The sequence below is a fragment of the Danio rerio genome, chromosome 3 (genome assembly GCF_052040795.2).
Source record: "Danio rerio strain M-AB ecotype USA chromosome 3, GRCz13ab, whole genome shotgun sequence".
NCBI classification, from domain to species: Eukaryota; Metazoa; Chordata; class Actinopteri; order Cypriniformes; family Danionidae; genus Danio; species Danio rerio.
The window spans coordinates 8,172,501-8,195,227 of NC_141023.1; the positions used below are offsets into that span (position 1 = coordinate 8,172,501).

The window sequence follows — 22,727 nt, forward strand, 5'->3', positions numbered from 1 at the left end:
GCAATAGACAAACTGCAAGTTATTGAAAATGATTGCAGTTATTGCTGCTAATGGCGGCCAAATCCAATATTAGGTGTAAGTGGAAAACACTTGTTCACGCAGGGCTATGTAGTTTTATATTTTGTTTTCCCTTAATAATAAAAAAATCTTCATTTCAAAACTTTATTTTTTGATTTGTGACTAATACTGAAATTAGTTTGATGATCTGAAACATTAAAGTGTGATGAACATGCAAAAAAGTAGGGGGCACACACTTTTGTACACCACTGTACATATTCATTCATTCATTCATTCATTCATTTTCCTACGGCTTAGTTTCTATTTCAGAGGTCGCCCCAGCGAAACGAACCACCAATTATTCCAGCATATGTTTTGCGCAGCAGATGTCCTTCCAGCCGCAACCCAGTAATGGGAAACACCAATACAAACACGTGCACACACTATAAACCAATTTAGTTTATTAAATTTCCCTATAGCGCATGTCTTTGGACTGGGAGAAACCGGAGCACCTGGAGGAAACCTACGCCAAAACAGGGAGAATATGCAAACTCCACTCAGAAATGCCAACTGGCCCAGCTGGGTCTCAAACCAGAGACCTTCTTGCTGTAAGGCGACAGTCCTTTCCATGGAGCCACTGTGCCGCCCATCACTGTAAATGCATCAGGAATTTTGAAGATATTTGACATGTATACCGACCCATTAAAGCAAAAGAGACATACAGACAGTACGTGATAATTGCATTAGTTCTTGGTGCCACTAATAAAACTCTAAACATGTTTAGCATCAACTGTGAAATGAGCCATTTAAAACTCTAAATGTGGTATTTTGTACAGATCCAGATATCTTACAATCAAAATATATCAACATTTTGATTCATTCGACATTTAATGAAGATGCCACTGCACTCCAGTAGACGCTTCAATCACGCACACACATGCACACACACTCTATTTGTCAAGCACAGATCAAGCTCAGTTTTTAATTAAAGAGAATAAATAGCGTCACAAGAGACACGTGAAATGTCAAACGACTCGTAACTGCAATCCTAAAGTCCTGAAGATATAATAAATTCATGCACACACCGGGAAAGAAATACTCAAAGGTTACAACACATCACAAACACTAACCACGATCAACTACTACAAAGCAAAAACACTTTTTAAGGACAAAAATCCTCTAAGAATGGTATTAGATTGCATTGTAACCACAGCACGAGCACAAGTACTACAGATATGGCTACTGAGAACGCATGTTACTGCACGCACAGTACTGCAATTTGTTACCTGCAGTCACGCGCTTTACTGCAGCTGTGAAGTCCGCCTTTTCATTAAAACAATTAGAAAATAAAAATTTCTGTGCTTTACGCATTAACCACCAGGTGGCAGAAGGAACAACCGCTTTTCCATTGACTCAGTTGTCATGTGTGTTTCGATGCATGGATGGTATTTGTGTGCGAGCGCTCGATCCAGCTCTCTCGATGCCTCGGGTTTCCTTATTTATTTTATAGATAATGTATTCATATTTGTATTCACATAGGAATACAACAGAAAAACATAAAATGTAAAAAATTACGTGCCCACTTAATGAGGGCTCAACACAATTTCATAGATCTAGATAAAATAGCCTAAACAGTATTGAAATCATTTAAAGATAAAAATATTGCATTTAATAAAAACATTAAATAAACCAATATAAAACAAAGAAAAGCTATAACGATTAAGGAATATCAAGTATAAAATAACTGGATTAAACCGTTTTAAGCCATTTTGAAGATTAATTTTACAAAGGCCTATCTGAAAAAAAGATTTTAGATATTTTCTAAAAACAATAAACAATGAAATGTATTAAAATTTTATTATTTTTTTTAAATAAATATTATTTATAAAGTGTTAGGATACGAGGATATTACTCAAATCATGCAAGCAAAGTTTTTTTTAAAAATTTTTACAAACAGATTAATTAAATCAAATGAAGACAAAGGAATTTAAAGGTCATTTCTGATGGTTTTGCTCACCTACAAATGCTCTGTTTGCATGATTCAATTAATATTATTGTATCCAAATAAATATTAGCTATTAATAAATAAATAATTAGCTATTAATAATAAACTATTTAGTTTATTGATTTTAGAAAGTATTTAAATGCTGTGTTTTAATGCATGTGTGTGTGAGAGACCGGCTGAAAGAGTGCTCGCTTCACAGATCAGTTAATGCCGAGATCTTTCTTTCTTTCTTTCTTTCTTTCTTTCTTTCTTTCTTTCTTTCTTTCTTTCTTTCTTTCTTTCTTTCTTTCTTTCTATTTAGAAGATAATACAAAATATGAAAACAACAGAAAGACATACAACTTTATAAAATTACATGTCCACTTTTGTAGGCTTAACACAATAGTGTAATATCTAATTAAAATAGCCTATATTGAAATAGTTTAAAGAATTAAGCTACAAATATCAAATATAATAAATTCACATTAAATAAATAAACCAATATAAAACAAACAAAAGCTAGAACAAATTGGGTATAATACAAATACAAATAAATTAACCGTTTCAAGCCATTAAACTTTTATTTTACCATAGCCTGTCTGAAAAAAAAAATTGTTTTTTTAGACATATTAAAAAAACAACAAAAAAAAAGGGTTTTGAAATATTATTTAGAAAGTGTTTGGATACGATGATGTTAGACCAGCTGAAAGCAAGATAAAAGCCGAAAGACCAGCTCAAATCAGGTTTAAAGTCCAGCGCAGAGTGCGCCTCGCTTACAAATTGCTTAAAACAAGATGTTTTTTTTTTAAATATATATATATATATATATATATATATATATATATATATATATATATATATATATATATATATATATATATAAAACACACCGTTTTTTATATATATATATATATATATATATATATATATATATATATATATATATATATATATATATATATATATATATAAACACTGTACTTAAAGAAAAAAAGCACATAAGCGTAGCTCACGTGCTCTGGCTGCTACAGTATATCAGTTCAGTATGCTCACTATGTTACATAACTGCCCCCTGCTGGCCATGTATTTCTTGTGTTAGACCATGTTCTGCTTTACTGCAGTTTACTGCGGAGATATACGAGATTCGTTTAAATCCCTCACACATTCTCAGTAGCCATATTTGTATACTATCTACTAAAACATGTTAAAAATCTAACTCTAAAGATCTGCGTGTGATGCTCTGATCTGTCAGTCATCTTGCTCAAACGCACGAAGGTTAAACTGAATCAATCACACCTCTACTGACCTCAGCTTTGAATAGCCCGTTCAGAGGGACATTTTCTGATGCCGAGTCGTCATGTTTGTCTGAAGAGCTTCACGAGTGCTGAGATGGTCTGATTGTAGATCAGTTATCTGCTCGCTTAATCCTGACCTTTAGAGATGAGAAATCTGCCATGTCTGAGCTGAGCTTCACTGAACTCCTGCTTCATCTGCTTTAATTGAACACTTCTGTCACCCGTTCCAGTGTCATTCATTTCTCACTAAGCAAGATTGAAATCTCAACTATATCACTACAGGGTTGGAAGAAATTGTTCAATGTAAAAGCATAAAAATTGTAGAAATAACTATTTATTTTAACTTTCACACAAAATAGACAATAACACGTTCAGTCTATAGGGCTGAGTAGAGCTGTGGTGAAAAACCATTAGAGAAAATGATTCTGCGCCGATTCTGACATTAGCTCTTAACAGCAGAGAGTGCTATAGACTGAGCTCTAGTCTAGTTTTTAACAGTAGAAGGCACATTTTGTTTATTTTTAGCAGTATATGTAGCTCTAGGATAGTTTTTAACAGCAGATGGAGATCTAGGCTAGCTTTTAACAGCAGAGGGCGCTCTAGGCTAGCTTTTAACAGTAGAGGGCGCTCTAGGTTAGTTTTTTAACAGCAGACAGAACTCTGGGCTAGTTTTTAAAAGCAGACGGTGCTCTAGGCTAGTTTTAATCAGCAGACGGAACTTTGGGCTAGTTTTTAACAGCAGACTGCGCCCTAGGCTAGCTGTTACCAGCAGAAGGTTCTTTAGGCTAATTTTTAACAGCAGATGCCCCTCTGGACTAGTCTTTTAAAAGCAGACAGCATTCTAGGCTAGCTTTTAACAGTAAAGGGCTCTCTAGGCTAGTTTTTTTTATTTTAAACAGCAGACAGTACTCTAGACTAGTTTTCAACAGCAGACGGCGCTCTGGGCTGGTTTTTAACAGCAGATGGCGCTCTGTGATGTTTTTTAACAGCAGATGGTGCTCTGGACTGGTTTTTAACAGCAGACGGCACTCTGGGCTGGTTTTTAACAGCAGACGGCACTCTGGGCTGGTTTTTAAAAGCAGATGGCACTCTCTGCGCTCTGGTCTGGTTTTTAACAGCAGACGGCGCTCTGGGCTGGTTTTTAACAGCAGACGGCACTCTGGGCTGGTTTTTAAAAGCAGATGGCGCTCTCTGCGCTCTGGTCTGGTTTTTAACAGCAGACGGCGCTCTGGGCTGGTTTTTAAAAGCAGATGGCGCTCTGGGCTGGTTTTTAACAGCAGACGTCGCTCTGGGCTGGTTTTTGACAGCAGATGGCGCTCTGGGCTGGTTTTTGACAGCAGATGGCGCTCTGGGCTGTTTTTTAACAGCAGATGGCGCTCTAGATTGCCAAATAATGGCTTTTGCTATCATTAAGATTAAAAAGAAGAAAAAAAATCAACTGAGTAATCATTTCTAATCAATAAACAATTATGAAAATTGCAGAAGATAATTTTATTTTATTTAAATATTTTTACTAAGGTAATGTTCATTCCTTACACCGGTCTTTGGTGTCACATGTTCCTTCGGAAATATGTTACATTATGATTTGTTTTACCCTCAAGTAGGGCTGGGTAATTAATCTTAAAGTAGTTGAAATTCAGAATCTGTAACCGATCTCATATTTCAAGGTCAAATTTTATAATTACTTTCCCTACTGCATGTGGAGTCACGTGACCTCGCTCTGTTATGGCTGATTTATACTTCTGCGTTGAGTGCATGCGTATGGTCAGCAGCATATCTGCGCACCTCACAAAAAATTTAACTACACCTTTGCACTACATAGACGATGATTGTAAACTCCGCCAGAGATGCCTTATGACGGCATATTTCCCATTAAAAAAATACAATTTAAATAAAATATTTGGTTTACAGAAGATTCAAAAAAGTACTGTTTAAAATATTATTTACATGATATGCAAGAGTTATTTTATTTAGAAAAGATGCTGCTTATGTTCTACTTTTAATATGAAAAACATTGAAAATTATTTGTTGTTTCCAAAAGCGCAAGTTATTTATTTTTATAGGAAAGGTGACTGTTTTGTTTTAGACAATGTGTTTTAATATCAGTTGTTCAGTGCTGATGTTCAATAAATAATCATAGAAAGTAGAAAGTGTGTGCTTCCTTCAATTATCTTAAAATCAATGATGCACTCTTCATTCAAAAATCTCCCAATTGTAATATTTGAGCATAGTGACTGCCAGCAATATTTGAGCATAGTGAAACCACTTACTACTCAGTAGGTATTGCATTTTAATTTAAAAGTCCTACGTTGTTGAAAAAGTACGTTCTATACAGTATGAATGTAAGAAGTATGAATGGAATTTGCACGTACTACATTGGCCATTTTGTCATGGTAACATGACCTAACTACATCAGTTGCGTCGCTTTACTTCAATCCATGAATTCTCTCGAAGCGGATCATGGGATAGCACAGCATGCATGGGATGCGCACTACAGAATCTAGCTGGAAGTAGAAAGTCATCCAGTTACTTCTTGCATACTGATTTCCAAATTCTATGAATTCAGACATACTACTCTGCTCGCATACTTTTAGTGTACTGTATAGTATGGAAGTATGCGGTTTTGGTCGCAGCCCCAGTGTTGGGAAGTAACTAGTTACATGTAATGGCATAACGTAATTTAATTACAAAATAAAAGTAACAGTAACTCGTTACAGAAATTAAATGTGTAATTAGATTACAGTTACTTATGAAAATGTTGAAGATTACAAATGGGGTTACATCCAAATATGTTAAATAATATTAATCTGTTGTTTTGCCTTTTTTTGATATGCACAATACCTTCTGCTAAAGCCAATATCAAAGCACTGCTTTTCTGATGCTTTTGATTGGCTTTCCGGTTTGATTGCGGCGCACCACGTCTACCAGTTACGTTAACCCTCTCTGCAGCTGAGAGCATTAGGCCGTACAACCAGTCTGAGAGCTGCAAGTAGTGATGCTACTAGCTTAACTATGTTTCTCAGTAGTGTAGAGGTAGTTTCGCTACTTTATAAATCAAAGAGTTTTCAGTAGCCAGGCTATTTTGTTAGTCAAGTAGCGTCCACACAAGCTACATTTAGTGTCATTAAGTGACAGCAGCGACATTCAGAGCTGTGAGTCTAGTCGATGGAAGTAAATCCATATGGCGAGAATGGTGATTTCATCTTCTTCTGGTATTTCGGTGGTCAACAACAAACTTTTGCGTGCGTTACTACCACCTCTCGCTCCGGTCGGGGATGTTACCAACTAATTAGGCTAACAAAAGAAATTTCCTCTATGGATAGACGACTGAGGGAGAGGAGGTCTATATATAGATTACTGTAATAAAGGCTGAAGTATACTATGGTAATTACTATTAGTTCATGATAGTTACTAATGATATCACATTATGTAGTGTAATTCATTAATGAAGAATTGTTAATATATACACAATATAATGCTTATTTCTAAATATTTATCTTTACTATAAATTACTATAGTATTTTAAATGTGTAACGCCTGGTTTTATTTGATTTTTGGTTTTTGCTGGTATATACTTTCATTTGTTTCTGTTTAGTACAGCATATTACAGTAAATAACTGAACAATTAAACCTCATCTGTTTCACTGACAGTTTTATTGATCATCAAGATATGATTGTAACGACCGGGGAGGGAGTGACAGATACAACTTGAGGTAAGATCCAATATGCAGGTTTATTCGGCGTCAGGCAAGCAGTGGTCAAATCAGGTACAATCGGGTATATGCAGGCAAATCCAAAATCGTAATCGTATTAACAGGCAGAAGGTCAAAAGGCAGGCAGCTAAACAGAAGAACAAGGAAAACAAGGCTAAGGTCTGACATGGAGAAACAAGACAGGGAAACGCGTTGTAATGTCACAAAATGCAAACAAGACTCTGCAAACTGGATGGGTTCATGAGTGGCTTATGTATGAAATGCTATCAGTCTATGACAAGGTTCAGGTGGTGAGTGTAATCAAGCAGATGAGTGAGCATGGGTGTCTAGGAGAAGTGCATGTATGAAAATGTAGTCCTGGGATATGCGTAAGTGTAGTCCAAGCATAGTGGAAAGCAGCGATCTCCGGAGAACGATCGCTAGTTCTCATAACAATGATTGACTTGGATTTTAATTGCTTTGATGTAAAAATGAAAATGGCAAAAATAGCTTACATGTATTTTATTGCAAATGCCACAAAAATCTATAAAATTTAGATTTTGTAACAACAGTAAAAAAAATTTAACACAGTGGTCTGGTTTTGTGGTGGCTGTACTTTAAAAGTTAATATAATCTTAATTCAAGTGATTCTAACAGTAAACAGAGCCACTGTAATATTGGTATAAATGCTTAAATGGTTTAGTTACAAATACCTGTTAGAAATTAAAAAGTAATCAGATGTAATTAGTTAATTTTATAAAGTAATCAAAAAGGCACACTATTTATTAAAGTTTAAATAGGGAGATTTGTAATCTGGAATCTATTACGGCTGTTTCACACCGCAAGCGTCAGCTGTGCGTGTCCATGTTAACAGATTAGAGCTTTGCGAGCGGTGCGAGGCGTTGCTGCATCGCTGAAGCAGCAGTGCAGCGATAGTTTCAGCGCTGGGTCTATTTTTGCCGCGCTGCTCACGCTCAATTAAAGTGACAGTGCATTGATAATGACCAAAACACAATGAATGACAATATATAATAGCAATCGTACCCAATAAATGCGTTAATAATATCAACCGATTTATATATAGTCAATCAAATTAACTTAAATGATTAAAAACGGCAACAAACATGTATTTAGGCCAGAACTACAAAACCAAATGTAAAACAATTTTAGTATCAGTTTTGCACAGTAGAGTTGCAGGAGAGGGGGAATAGAATATTTAGGGGAGTTGTAGTCCATAGCTAAGTGTATTGTGGGTAGTGTAGTTCCACACGCATGCTGGATTATGTGAGCTCGCTGTGTGCTGTGCAGATCAAGCAGAGGAAGAAAGTTTTATTCGGCTTTGTTTTATGGTTATTCCTACTAGGAGCTGTTTGCACTGTGAACCTGACAACAGGAAAATAAGTAAAAGAATGGCATGCATTAATTACTTTAGTCTGTCTCATCCTCTGCACGAGCAGGAATTAACGAGCTGTTATTCTGCTGCTGGACATCACTGAAGCGGAGAAAGTAACGCTAGTTTGATCATGTATAAATATCATTATAACTATATTGTATAAATATTATTATAACAAGGCCTACAGCAACATGACAATCAAAAACCAAATGACATAATATCAAAGGCGATTGTCTTCTGACTGTAGACAGTCCTCGAGAAGCTTGAGAAGCATACATTTACATTTACATTTACATTTAGTCATTTAGCAGACGCTTTTATCCAAAGCGACTTACAAATGAGGACAAGGAAGCAATTTACACAACTAAGAGCAACAATGAATAAGTACTAAAGGCAAGTTTCAGGTCTGTAAAGTCTAAGAAGGGAAGTGTTAGTAGTTTTTTTTTTTTTTTTTTTTTTTTTTTTTTTTTTTGTACAGTTAGTGTGATATTCAAAGAGGCAATTGCAGCTTAGGAAGTGAAGTGGAGACTAAATAGTTGAGTTTTTAGTCGTTTCTTGAAAATAGCGAGTGACTCTGCTGTTCTGATGCAGTTAGGGAGTTCATTCCACCAACTGGGCAGATTGAGCGTGAGCGTTCGCGAAAGTGATTTTTTCCCTCTTTGGGATGGAACCACGAGGCGACGTTCATTCACAGAACGCAAGTTTCTGGAGGGCACATAGATCTGCAGAAGTGAGTGCAGATAAGAAGGTGCTAGGCCAGAAGTCACTTTGTAGGCAAACATCAGAGTTTTGAATTTGATGCGAGCAGCAACTGGCAGCCAGTGCAAACGGACTAGCAGCGGAGTGACATGTGCTCGTTTAGGTTCATTGAAGACAACTCGTGCTGCTGCATTCTGGAGCAGTTGAAGAGGCTTGATAGAGTTAGCTGGAAGCCCAGCTAGTAGAGAGTTGCAGTAATCCAGTTTGGAGAGAACAAGAGCTTGAACAAGGAGTTGAGCTGCATGTTCAGATAAGAAGGGTCGGATCTTTCTGATGTTATAGAGTGCAAATCTGCACGATCGAGCAGTTCTAGAAATGTGGTCAGAGAAGTTTAGTTGGTCATCAATCGTTACTCCAAGGCTTTTCACCATTTTGGATGCAGTAATGGTTGCCCCATCCATCTGGATTGAAAAGTTATGGTGTAGAGTCGGGTTGGCAGAAACTACAAGCATTTCCGTTTTTGCGAGGTTCAGCTGAAGATGATGATCTTTCATCCAGTGTGAAATATCCAACAGGCAGGCTGAGATACGAGCTGGAACCGAGGGATCATCAGGATGAAAAGAGAGGTATAGCTGGGTGTCATCAGCATAGCAGTGGTAGGAGAATCCATGTCTCTGGATGACTGGTCCTAGAGATGATGTGTAGATGGAGAAGAGAAGTGGCCCAAGAACAGAGCCTTGAGGTACCCCAGTGTTTAGATGCTGTAGGTTGGACACCTCTCCCCTCCAAGACACCCTGAATGACCTGTCAGAGAGATAAGATCTAAACCATTGTATAACAGTGCCCGCAACGCCCAGTGACTCAAGCGTAGATAGCAGGATCTGGTGGTTGACAGTGTCAAAAGCAGCTGACAAGTCCAGCAAAATGAGGACTGATGATTTAGAGTCTGCTTTAGCCAGTCTGAGATCCTCCACGACCGAGAGCAGGGCAGTCTCAGTTGAGTGGCCTTTCTTAAAGCCGGATTGCTTGTTGTCCATGAGATTGTTTTGAGTAAGAAAGTCCAGGACTTGATTGAACACTACTTTCTCCAGAATCTTGGCCATGAATGGAAGCAGGGATACTGGTCTGTAGTTTTTAAGTAGCGTATGGTCCAGGTTGGGTTTCTTTAGCAGTGGGGTTACCCTAGCCTGCTTAAATGTAGTGGGGAATAAACCAGAGTCAAGAGATGTGTTAATTATGTGAGTCAGTGTTGGTATGACTGCAGGAGAGATGGCTTGCAAGAGATGAGAGGGAATGGGATCGAGTGGACAGGTGGTTGCATGGCTAGATAGCACAAGTTTGGACACCTCAGACTCAGAGAGCTGAGAAAAAGAGGTGAGTGTGTGTGGTGTTGGTGTTGTATCTTGCGTGTTTGTTGTAGGTGCAGCAAATTGAGCACTGATTTTTGCAGTTTTGGTGCAGAAGAATGTAGCAAAGTCATCAGTAGTAAGTGTGGAGGATGCGGGTGGAGGAGGAGGATAGAGGAGCGAGGAAAATGTTTTAAAAAGTAGGCGAGGATTAGTGGCATTGTTGATTTTCAGACGGTAATACGTCTGCTTTGCAGAAGTAACCTCAGCTGAGAAAGAGGACAGAAGAGTTTGGTATGTTAAGAGATGTGCAGGATTTTTAGTTTTCCGCCAAATTCTCTCTGCAGCCCGAAGTTTTGAGCGATGCTCACGGAGAGCATCCGAGAGCCAGGGTGCAGGAGGACTGGCACGGGCTGGCCTGGATGCAAGAGGACATAATCGGTCTAGACATGATGCTAGTGTGGAGCAGAGTGTATTAGTGGCACTGTTCGAATCAAGTGCAGTGAGTTTGCGAGATGGAGGAAGAGAGTCTGAAACAATGGTGGATAGTCTATTGGGTGAGAGAGATCGTAGGTTTCTGCGAAAGGTAACCAGTGTTGGAGTGTGTGACGGCTCAGGAGTAATGTGGATGTTGAGAGACAGAAGGAAATGATCAGATATTTGTAGTGGAGTTACTATTGTTTGATCAGTGAAGCAGTGTCGTGTGTAAATAAGGTCTAGCTGATTACCTGATTTGTGGGTAGCAGAAGTAGGTGCTCTTTTTAGGTCAAAAGAGGCAAGCAGAGTCTGAAAGTCTGCAGCTTGCGGTTTGTCAACGTAAATGTTGAAGTCACCTAGCACCAATAAGGGAGTGGCAAAATTAGAAAAAGATGAGAGAAGAACATCCAGTTCATCTAGGAAGTGACCTAATTTACCTGGTGGGCGGTAGATGACAACCACATTTATGTGGTACAATTTAATCTATAAAATTTGAAAAATAAACATTTGCAGGTTAAAGAAACAGCATAGGAGGAGGTTGCCGCGGGTCTTGGTGCAGATGAAAAGTTAAAAAGAGTATTTGTATATTAGAGAGACACATAGGTAACTAAGTAGAATAGACAGAGATAGGTTGATCTCTGCAGCAGCTGCTGAAGTGCTGCACGCTGCAGATGCAGCTGGTGTGAAAGGCAAACGCCTGCGTGCTGCTCCTGCTCGACATACGCTCTTGCTCACGCACTGCTCACGCACTGCTTTTGCTTGCGGTGTGAAACAGGCGTTAGATTTCTAAATTAGCCCCCCCAACACTGTTGCCTGTTCAAAACTTGTCAGTAAACTCTGAGGGCAAAAAATAAAATAAAATAATCAGTAATTAATCGTAATCGAAAATATTCAATTTGATTTTAGCCCTAACCTCAAGTAACATTAATTATTAATAATAAAGTTGAAAAAAGTCTAATACTTTTGTAGAAACTGTAATGTTTTTTTTTTCAGAATGAAAGCATGATTAGTTTCTATTCTGCATGCTCTGAACTTATTTTTCCTCTATTGAACTGCTGGCAAGCTGTGTTATTCTCTTAACATCCACAAGAGCTGGAAGTGTCAGCGGTTGAAGAAAGTGATCTGAGCGGACGCCGGTGTTGTTAATGGTGTGCCGGTGGTCAAATCTAAAGGAAAAGCCTCATTTGCAGCAGCTCGACTGCACTCGGCAGTAATTATGGGGCTTTTTAACGTGGGCAGCGGTGAGATTGGACAGGTAATGTGGGCCCGGTTGAGCTCACGATGCATGTAATCAGCTATTTGAGAGCATAACTCACGCCCCTGCCCCAATCTGCACACGCTCATTGATTATCATCATCAGTTCTGAGCGTAATGAATTACCGGAGCACAATTAGAAGCCAAGCGAATGAATCACCGGATTGGAGGGTTAAGCAAATTAAGAGCATTAATGAGGCATAAACATTAGCCGTGTTATAAAAGTGCATTACGGCGACGGCTCTTTATGACATCATAAACGTAATTAATGGACTGCGGTGGGTGTGTAGCAGAATCACGGGAGAGATCGAGGACACGCTGCACGTCTATAGATGGACACATTCAGATGAGGCGAAGTGATAATTTACTACAGTACTTGAGGAGTAATTGAACAGACGAGCAGAGCATGAAAGACTTCAGACGTACATGTGAGGGAAACTGAAGAGTCTCTCTGACTCTGGGATGAGTGTGATGTGGAAAGGTCAAGGACAGAAGCATCAGGATCTACTGTGATGTATTGCTCGTCATGGTAGAAATTAGCCCAAATTAATCTTTAAAGATTATCCCAAAGTAGAAGCTCAAGATGCCTCATTCGGTTCAGTTAAATCACACTTTTCTCTTTAGGTGTGGATCATTTGTGCAGGTGTGAATGTGTTAATCACTCTTAAGTGTGCACTGAAAGCAGACTAAATAAGCGTACTGAGACCTGCTTGATCTCTATATGCATTCAAACAGACACTGGAGCGGTTCAGTTGTGCAGGGTTGGGCATGTTACTTTGTTTACATGTTCCTTACTAAAAGTAATTAGTTACAGTTACTAGGTACTTCTCTTAATGGCCATGTCCAAACATACATGGATATTTTTTATAAAGTTTCTATTGAAAATTTGACTGTGAAGCATCTAACCCAGGCTCAGTCTGAAAACGTGCCCCTATATACATTTCTGGAGAGTGCCAAATACGTTCCAGGGGGTATGTTCTTTTGCAGTTTTTGTTTTCGCAAATCCACCATAGGCCGCATTGTACACTTTTTGTGATCTCAAATTTCTCTCGCCGTTCAAACCTGCTCTGCTCACGTAAATCCACAAAAGGATTTACGTCGACTGTTGACTGACTGACTGTGATCGACTGACCCATCCTCCTCCTCCCCTAAACCCAACCAAAAGTGCTTTCCAAAGCTCAGATTGACCCACCCTCCTCCTTCCCCAAGCCCAATCCAAAGTGTTTTCAAAACAGTCCAGAAAAACAAAAGCCCTCGCCTGATTTTTACCATGTTATCCGATTTACCATGTTAACCCTAACCCTAACCTAACCCACCAGTATGCAGCATTTACCTGGATGATGCAACGGCAGCCATTTAGCACCAGACTGCACACAACACACCAGCTGATTGCTGGAAAGGAAATATGGAGATTTGATTATGATATGGGGATGGTTAGGAGGCCCTGATGGACAGAGGCCAGTGGGCAAATTTGGCCAAGGTGCCGGTGTTAAACCCCTACTCTTTTTTTGAAGTACATCTTAAGACTTTTAATGACCACAGAGTCAGGACCTTGGTTTAACGTTTCATCTGAAAGTCGCTGAGCAGTACAGCGTCCCCTTAACAATACTGGAGCGTTAGGACCCACACAGACAACGGCTAACTCACTAACACCAATTCTGGCAGCAGCCTAGCTTTCCCATGTGATCTCTCATCCAGGTACTGACTGGGCACAGCCCTGCTTAGCTTAAGTGGGCGACCATGTGAGAATTGCAGAGAGCTAGCTGCCGCCTAAATGCCGTTATGTGATAGTCCCACCCCCAAACACACATGCACCAATCATCAACGGTTATGTGATTGTCCTACCCCCGAACACACACACACAAATCATCATCAGTTATGTGATTGTCCCACCACCAAACATTAGGTTCAATACTATATGAAATAAATAATACTACATTTTATTATCAGTAATAGTAATAGTAATTGTAATGGGAAAACAGTGATTTGTTTGATAACTCGTTCTTGAATAAAGTAACGATGTTAGTAATGTCGTTTATTAATAACGCTCTTATTCCCATCGCTATTGGTGAGAACATTATCTGAACTACCACAATCCTAACTGCTAAATATACTGCTCATTTTGGACTAAACCAGATGCTGTAGTAAGTCATGCTGTGTATAATGGGATGACGGTAAGTGTTCGTTGGCAGAGCTTTAGCAACATGGCCCTATCATGGAAAAAGCATCTGTAGTGACAATGCACTGTCATTGTTTGCATTGCAATAAACGTTGGGTTACAACAACCAATAGTTCTTTAGACTATAATGTGTCCTCTTTAATTGACAAAGTTAACAAATCAAAGCCTACCTACTTATTCACTTCCAGGTAAATTTATATGGAAGTTGATATTTAGCTTGTTGGTGTTTTGTAACAATCAGTTTTAATGAGATGGGTTGTTCTATCATTCCATCCATCCATCAATCCATCATTTCGTCCGTAATTCCATTTATCATTCCATTCATTCATGAGATGGTAACGCTCAACCCCCAACCTGGAGGACCAGGACACAGGACACACACTACTGACAATTTAGCTTACCCAATTCACCTATAGCTCATGTGTTTGGATTGTGGGGAAATCCAGAGCACCCAAAGGAAATCCACACGAGGAGAACATGCAAACTCCACTCAGAAATGCCAACTGACCCAGCCGGGACTCGAACTAGCGACCTTCTTGCTGAATCAAAGCTTACGTTGAAGCAAAATAAAAAATAATCAACAAGTGATAAAAATTGTAGAGCTATCAACTGAAATGAAGCCTGATAATCAGTTTTAAACGACATCCCAATCTGTTATTATTCCTCAATATAAAGCCCTGGCCCAAAGGCATGAGCACGGCTGCAGAAACACCCATGCGGTTCCTGCTTAATTACTAGAGCTGGTGTTGGCAGAGGAATCACTGTGAGAAGCAGGTGAGAAGTTGTTTCCCTCAGCAGAAGGTCTTGGGCTGCTGGTGTGCGGCTATAGGCTATCGAGCGGCGCGCTCGCGGAGCGTGTGTTCACGCTGCTCTGCTTTCATTACAGATCAGGCAAAGCAGTAATTAGCCAAAGCTCCCTGCTGCTTTTAAATTACCTTAAGACATCCACTTAACTTGAGCGGGGCGTAAAGCGTCTTGCTGAGCCCGGTGGACTCCAGCAGATGTCGGGGGGAGTGTGGACAGGGCCGCCGCGGGCCTGCACAGCCACATACACTGTTGGACTCATTAGTGAATCACAACACTGCCCACACACATACTCATGTTGGTATTACTGGTTTACGAGGACTTTTAATAGGTGTAATGTGTTGTATACAGTAAGAGTTGCTTATTATGTGGCCTTACCCCACTCTTATCTCTAACCCCAACCTTCATATGAAACCTGTGGCAAATTTTGAATGTAAAAAGACCTTGTTACGAATGATTCTGAAGCCTTTTGAATTGGAAGGACAAGACATGTCCTTGTAAACCACCTCAATAGAATACAACCATGTCATACCCATGTCATTGTTACATATTGAGTAACAGTATTTTTGACAATGCTAGTGTGTATTGTTCCTGTGTGTGTTTCCTCCATTGTCTATCTCTTTCTCTCTCCACATGAGCGGAGATCAGGTGCAGCTGTGAGAGGGGCGGCGCCAGCTATAAAGGCATGCCGTTGACGCTCCTCATTGAGTTCTCTTCCTGTTTCCCCTCACAATTGTGTGTCTGAGCAGTTCGCTCTGAGTACTCTGTGCGGCAGTGATCTGTCTGAAACCTTTTTTTTTTTCAAAGTAATCTGGTGAGATACTCTGTTCAATACGGTAATAGGACGGTAACCTGCATTAGCGGTGGCTGATTGTGTAATGCCTTTCTCCAACCCTGTTTCAAAGTCATCTGGTGAGATACTCTGTTAAATACGGTACTAGGACGGTATCATGTGTTAGCTGTGGCTAATATTTACCTTAATGCTGAATGATCAAAGGGAAGGCCCTTTTTCTTTTGTCCAGCTTTCTCCTGTTTTGTGGCTAGTTATGGAGGTTAGAATTGTATGCTTTATTTATGGAACTTTATTTTTGGTATAGGTAAGAGGTTTAATATTAGGTAGCGTACCTTGTTTTGTGTGTTGTTTTGGCCTTTTTGTTCCCTGATTCTGATTTTGACCTTTTTGTTTAATAAATCTGATACCCCTTTTTGACAACTTGGCCTGTGTGTGTGTGCTTGGGGAGCAGGAACGGGGACTCCGGGTGACCACTTTTTATAGCGGTCATCCTTAAATTTATGTGCGTAGTGGGGTGCATCCGCTACGTAACAGTCATTAAACAAAAAATGTGCTTGTAAATCACCAAAACCAGTACACACACACACACACACTGCAAACATCTGCATGCTGCCTGAATGTGTGTTTTTAAAAATCACAGAAGGGGGAAATAACATTGGCCCTATCAAATCTCAATTCACATCCACATCAAAGATGAAACTGTTGATGCATTATGATTGGCAGAACAATACAGTAGACAGCCAGACTAATAGATTGGATGTTATATAGAACAGTGGATATATCAAATAGAATTATACAACAAACCGAATGGCAGAATGATGGAACAACATAAAGACAGATGGATAGAAGGATGTAATGAATAGAATGAAAGAACGATGTCAGGACAATAGACAATGACATAACAAGAACAGAATGTTGGAGTGATATAGCAGACAGAAAGAATGACAGCATGATATGTACATGACAGAACCACAGAATGAAAACAGGAGAACAGTAGAATGACAGAATAACAAAATAATGAACTACAGACAGAATAATGGAAAAAACGAACTAAAGACAGACAGTCAGGCAGACAGAACAACAAACAGGATGACCAAACAACAAACAAACGAAACTACAGTCAGACAAACATAAGTACAAGCAAACGGACATAACTACAGACAGACAAACATAACTACAGACAGAGAGAAATACAAGCTGACAGGCAGAACTACAGACAAACTGCAAGCAGACAGATAAAACTATGGACAAACAGAACTACAAGCAGGCAGACAGACAAAACAATTACAAAACAAAATAGACAGACAGACAGAAAAACAGAATGACAGAACGAGAGCGAATGATTAGTCGAATGACACAGAAAAACAGGCAGAACGATAGACAGAACTACAGACAGAATGACAAGAATGAAGGATAGAATGACACACAGAATGAGAGAGACAACAGACAGAATGATAGATAAAAGCACAGACAGAACAGCATATTGAAGGACAGACAGAATTAGACAGAACACAGATACAATGACATAGAAAGAACGACAGACAGAACCATAGATAGAACGTTTGAAAGAACAATAGACAGAAAGAACTATAGATACAATGACAGAGCAAATGATAGCTAGAGCTACAGACAGAACGATAGATAAAACAACAGACAGAATTGTCAGACAGAAGCACAGACAGAGCGATAGATAGAACGACAGACAGTACAATTGATAAAACGACAAAGAATGATGGATTGAATGACAGAAAGAAGGATAGACATAATGATAGATAGAATGACAGACAGAACCATAGATAGAACGTCAGACAGAAGGATAGAAAGAATGATAGACCGAATAATAGATAGAAGGTCTGACAGAACAATAGACAGAATGACAGACAACAATAGATACAACGACAGATAGAACGATAGCTAGAACTACAGACAGAATGATAGATAAAACAACAGACAGAATGTCAGACAGAAGCACTAACAGAGCTATATATAGAACGACAGACAGTACAATTGATAGAACAACAAAGAATGATGGATTGAACGACAGACAGAAGGATAGCCAGAATGATAGATAGAATGACAGACAGAACCATAGAAAGAACGACAGACAGAACCATAGATAGAACGACAGACAGAAGGATAGAAAGAACGACAGACAGAACCATAGATAGAACGACAGACAGAATGATAGATAGAACGTCTGATAACAATAGACAGAATGACAGACAACAATAGATACAACGACAGATAGAACGATAGCTAGAACTACAAACAGAATAATACATAAAACAACAGACAGAATGTCAGACAGAAGCACAGACAGAGCGATAGATAGAACGACAGACAGTACAATTGAAAGAACGACAAATGATGGATTGAACAACAGACAGAAGGATAAACAGAATGATATATAGAATGACAGACAGAAGAATAGAAAGAACGACAGACAAAACCATAGATAGAATGACAGACAGAATGATAGATAGAACGTCTGACAGGACAATAGACAGAATGACAGACAGAACAATAGATGGAACGACAGACAGAACGAGAGCTAGAACTACAAACAGAATGATAGATAAAACTACAAACAGAATGATAGATAAAACAACAGACAGAATGTCAGAATGATAGACAGAAGCACAGAGAGCAATAGATAGAACGACAGACAGAACAATTGATAGAACAACAGAGAATGAAGGATTTTACAACAGACAGAAGGATAGACAGAACGATAGATAGAATGAGACAGAACCATAGAAAGAACAACAGACAGAACGACAGACAGAATGATAGCCAGAAAGTCTGACAGAACAATAGAAAGAACGACAGACATAACAATAGATACAATGAAAGACAGAATGGTAGACAGAACGACAGACAGAATTGATTAACAGACTGAACAATAGATGGAACGACAGACAAAACAATAGAGAACAATAGATAGATTTAGAGAAAGAATGAATAATCGAACTGGACAATGACAGACAGAGCGATAGATAAAGCAACATTCAGAATGTCAGACAGAGCAATAGATAGAATGACAGACAGAACAATTGATAGAACGACAAAGAATGATAGACTGAACGACAGAACAACAGACAGAACGACAGACCGAACAATAGATACAATGACAAAGAACGACAGACAGAACAGTACATAGAATGACAGAGAGAATGATAGATCGAACGACAAAGTTCTGTAGATAGAACGAAGGACAGACAGACGGACAGACAGACACATAAATAGATAGAGAATTACAGACATAAATTAAAGGTAACTAACACCAAATTAGGAAGGTCAGAACTCTTCATAGTGTTTCAAATGCTTCTTTAAAACAGCACGAAACCCAAATCGCATTAGACGCAAACTAAGTAACTCAATCACGCAATTAATTAACACAACAAATGCTTTTTGTTTCTAATCTGGCTCTGGTGAGGAGATTTTCTGGCCACATCCACACTAAACAGCGCCTCTGATCCTCCAAGTCACCGCACACACACACACCACCATTCACTTTACCTGAGCGATCCGACCTGCCGTTTCCTGAATACAGACACGCATTCACATCGCAGCGGGATGCCCGAGCGGGACAATGCTTGAACATCCACACACATGCAAAACCTTCCCGTGACTCCTGCGCAAACAAAAGCAGTTATTTGGCACGTCCCAAAGCCTGTTTGTGTCAGCTTTAAATGAGCAGAGAATATCCTTTTTAGAATTAAACCAGGGCAATTTCCATTCCTTTGTATTCGCCGCTGCTCTACTTGATGATTGTTTCATGAAATGCCTCCCGCTGGGGCTTTTCGCTTCAGTATCAGGGAGGTAAAATATTATGCGAGTAGCCGTTACATTTGAAGGTTTTCCAAAAACACGGCGCTCATTGTGTGGAGACAGGTTGAAAGGGAATTAACGGAGGCGATATAAAAGCACGACCTTCGCTCTGCTGAACGGCGCCACTAAAAGACTATGAATGCCAAACAACTTATTAAAGCTGCAGACAAAAAGGCAAGCATGCAGACGAGCTTGCAGTTCTTTCAGCGATTGAAAGAAGCAGAGAAAGAGTGAAATGCCGGACTGGTGAAGTTATGCAGACTGACCTCGATGAGGCCACAGCGACATTTCAGACACTCGCCTACAAAATAACAGCGCACACACTCATATGTGCCATTCACTTTTCCGTCTTAGCTAGAACAGTAATGAACGTATAGCAATTAGATCAGGTTAAGAGTGTAGATGGTATAACAGACATGGATGTTTTAAAAGGACTGACTCTATGAAAAAGTTTGTTTAAAAAAGTTCAAAAGATTAGTGGAACAATTATAACAATATACACCTTAACATATGCATCTTCTCCCAACTTCAAAATTTTAGATAAACATACTTGATTTTAGAGAAATATTTGATTAATATTTTATTAAATTACACTTTGATTAGAGATGACTATTGTGTTGCCAAGTTATATGTGTTTGCCGCAAATAATTTTTTTAGAAATGGAAAATTAATATAAACATAAAAAATAAAAAATAAATTACACAAAGAAAAGTAAGATTAAAAATTTTTCCCAATCTGAATGAGGCACAAATTTAACATTTCAGTCTGAATTAGTATGGATGGGATGACGGACGGATGGACAGACAGACTAATGGATGGATGGAATGATGGTTTGATGGATTGATGAAATGGATTGATGGAGGGATTAATGGAAGGATGGATGGACGGAAAGATCGATGGATGTATGGAATAACGAATGAATGGATGGAATGACGGACAGATGAGTGGACGGAACGACAGATAGATGGATGGAATGACGGATGGAACGATGGATGCATGGAGGGATGAATAGATGGAATAGATGAAATAGAAGAATGGATGGATGGATGGAACGATGAATGAATGGAATGATAAATGGAATGACGGACAAAATGATGGATTGATGGATGGATGGAATGACAGACGGAATGATAGAAGGAATGAAGGACGGACAGGTGGATGGTAAGATAGGTGGATGGATGGACGAATGGCTGGAAGGATAGATGGGTGGAAGAACTGATGAATGGAACAATGAATGGATGGATGGAATGATGAATGAAATGACGGATGGGTGGATGGAACGATGAATGGATGGAATGATGGATGGAACAATGAATGGAATGCCGGACGAAATGATGGATTGATTGATGGATGGAATGACAGAGGGAAGGATGGATGGATGGAAAGATGAATAGACAGAACGATAGATGGCTGGAATGATAGACGGAATGAAGGACGGACAGATGGATGGAAGAATAGATGGGTGGATGAATGGAACAACGAATGGGTGAATGGAACAATGGATGTAACAACAGATGGACGAATGGACGGAAGGATAGATGGGTGGATGAATGGAACAACAAATGGATGGATGGAACAATGGATGGATGGAATGGTGAATGGAATGACAGATGGATGGAATGACAGATAGATGGATGGAACAATGAATAAATGGAATGATGAATCGAATGACAGATGGACAGAATGGACCAACGAATGGATGATGGATAGAATGACGGCTGGATGGATGGACGGAACAATAGATAGATGGATGAATGGATAAAAGAAATGACTGATAAAAAGATGAATAGAAAGATAGATGGATGGAATGATGGATGGATGGAATGGTGGATGAACGGATGAATGGATGAAAGGACGGATAGATGGAAGGACGGACAGAACAGACAGATGGAACGGTAGATGGATGGACTGAACAATGAATAGATGGATGGAACAAACGATGGACGGATGGAACTGACATCATTAGCCGCGTTTCCACTTTTACGCCCAAAGTAAGCGAGCTAGGGAGAACCAAGGCCAGTTGCTTTTCCGCTGTCACTTCCGGGGCCTGATCGGGCCAAAGCGGGGCTTTCTCAGGGTCAGCGGCCGGCCTTTTTCACCCAGCCGAATACCTTGGGCAGAGTGAAAGGAGAGGCGGACACTAGTTTTCCCGGTCGCACATGAGTACATGCGCCAAACAAAGAAATATGTAAGGGAAAGAAAACATCCAGCCTTATAGGCTGAGGTCTTTTTGCAAATGATCACCCTTATGTTTCCATTTTAAATGTAAGGCTGTTGCATAAAATAATAAAGTTTTAATTTATAAGTGACATTCTTTGTCACTTATATAACGCATAATAATCTTTACACCATATGAAAGACACAGCAGACAGTAAAGGTTTTCGAGAGTTTTTGTCAAGTTTAAAAGGTTTGTTTGTGCACGTTTAGATGCCTGTATGTGAATGCGAGACCGGCAAAAGAGCACTTCCTTCACAGCTCTGTTGATGCGGCTTTTTTCTTTTTTTTTTTTCTTTTTGGACATAATGCACAACATGAATACAACAGAAAAATACAAAACTTACATTTCGTGTCCACTTTTGTAGGCTCAAAACAATAGTGTCATATCTTGATAAAATAGCCTAAGCTGTATTGAAATAATTGAAAGAATTACACATATCAGATATAATAAAATCACATTAAATAAATAAACCAAAACAAACAAAAGCTAGCTATAACAACTTAGGTTTATACAATACATAAATCAAACCATTTTAAAGCCATAGCAAAACTTTCATTTTACAAAGGCCTCTCTGAAAAAAAAAAGATTTTAGATATTTTCTAAAAGCAATAAACACCAGAGAAGGTTTGAAATTGGTTTGAAGAGAGCCTCTTTACAAACGCATTGGGGAAAACTGCAAATACAAAATGTGTTCTGAGTCCTCAAAGAAGTGTTTAAGCTTTTATATGACGTGGGAAAAAAAATAAAATTTTAAATACATGAAAA

The 22,727-nt window shown here is 39.1% G+C and overlaps 1 protein-coding gene and 1 pseudogene across 17 annotated transcripts in view; both read right to left on the minus strand.

The window, feature by feature from the left end:
* The window catches only part of rbfox3b (RNA binding fox-1 homolog 3b), a 997,536-nt gene that overhangs the window by 880,116 nt on the left and 94,693 nt on the right, over nucleotides 1-22,727 (minus strand). For 2 of the 17 annotated variants that reach the window (XM_087243784.1, XM_087243775.1), the window contains exon 2: nucleotides 19,433-19,547. The exons of 13 other annotated variants lie outside the window; for them this stretch is intronic. The gene's annotated coding sequence lies outside the window, so the exon portion shown is untranslated. Of the gene's footprint in view, nucleotides 1-3,287; nucleotides 3,414-19,432; nucleotides 19,548-22,727 lie in introns of those variants that run through there. 2 more of the 17 variants (XM_087243761.1, XM_087243774.1) reach the window with 2 other exon arrangements.
* LOC147845501 (uncharacterized) lies at nucleotides 11,985-20,032 on the minus strand (annotated as a pseudogene).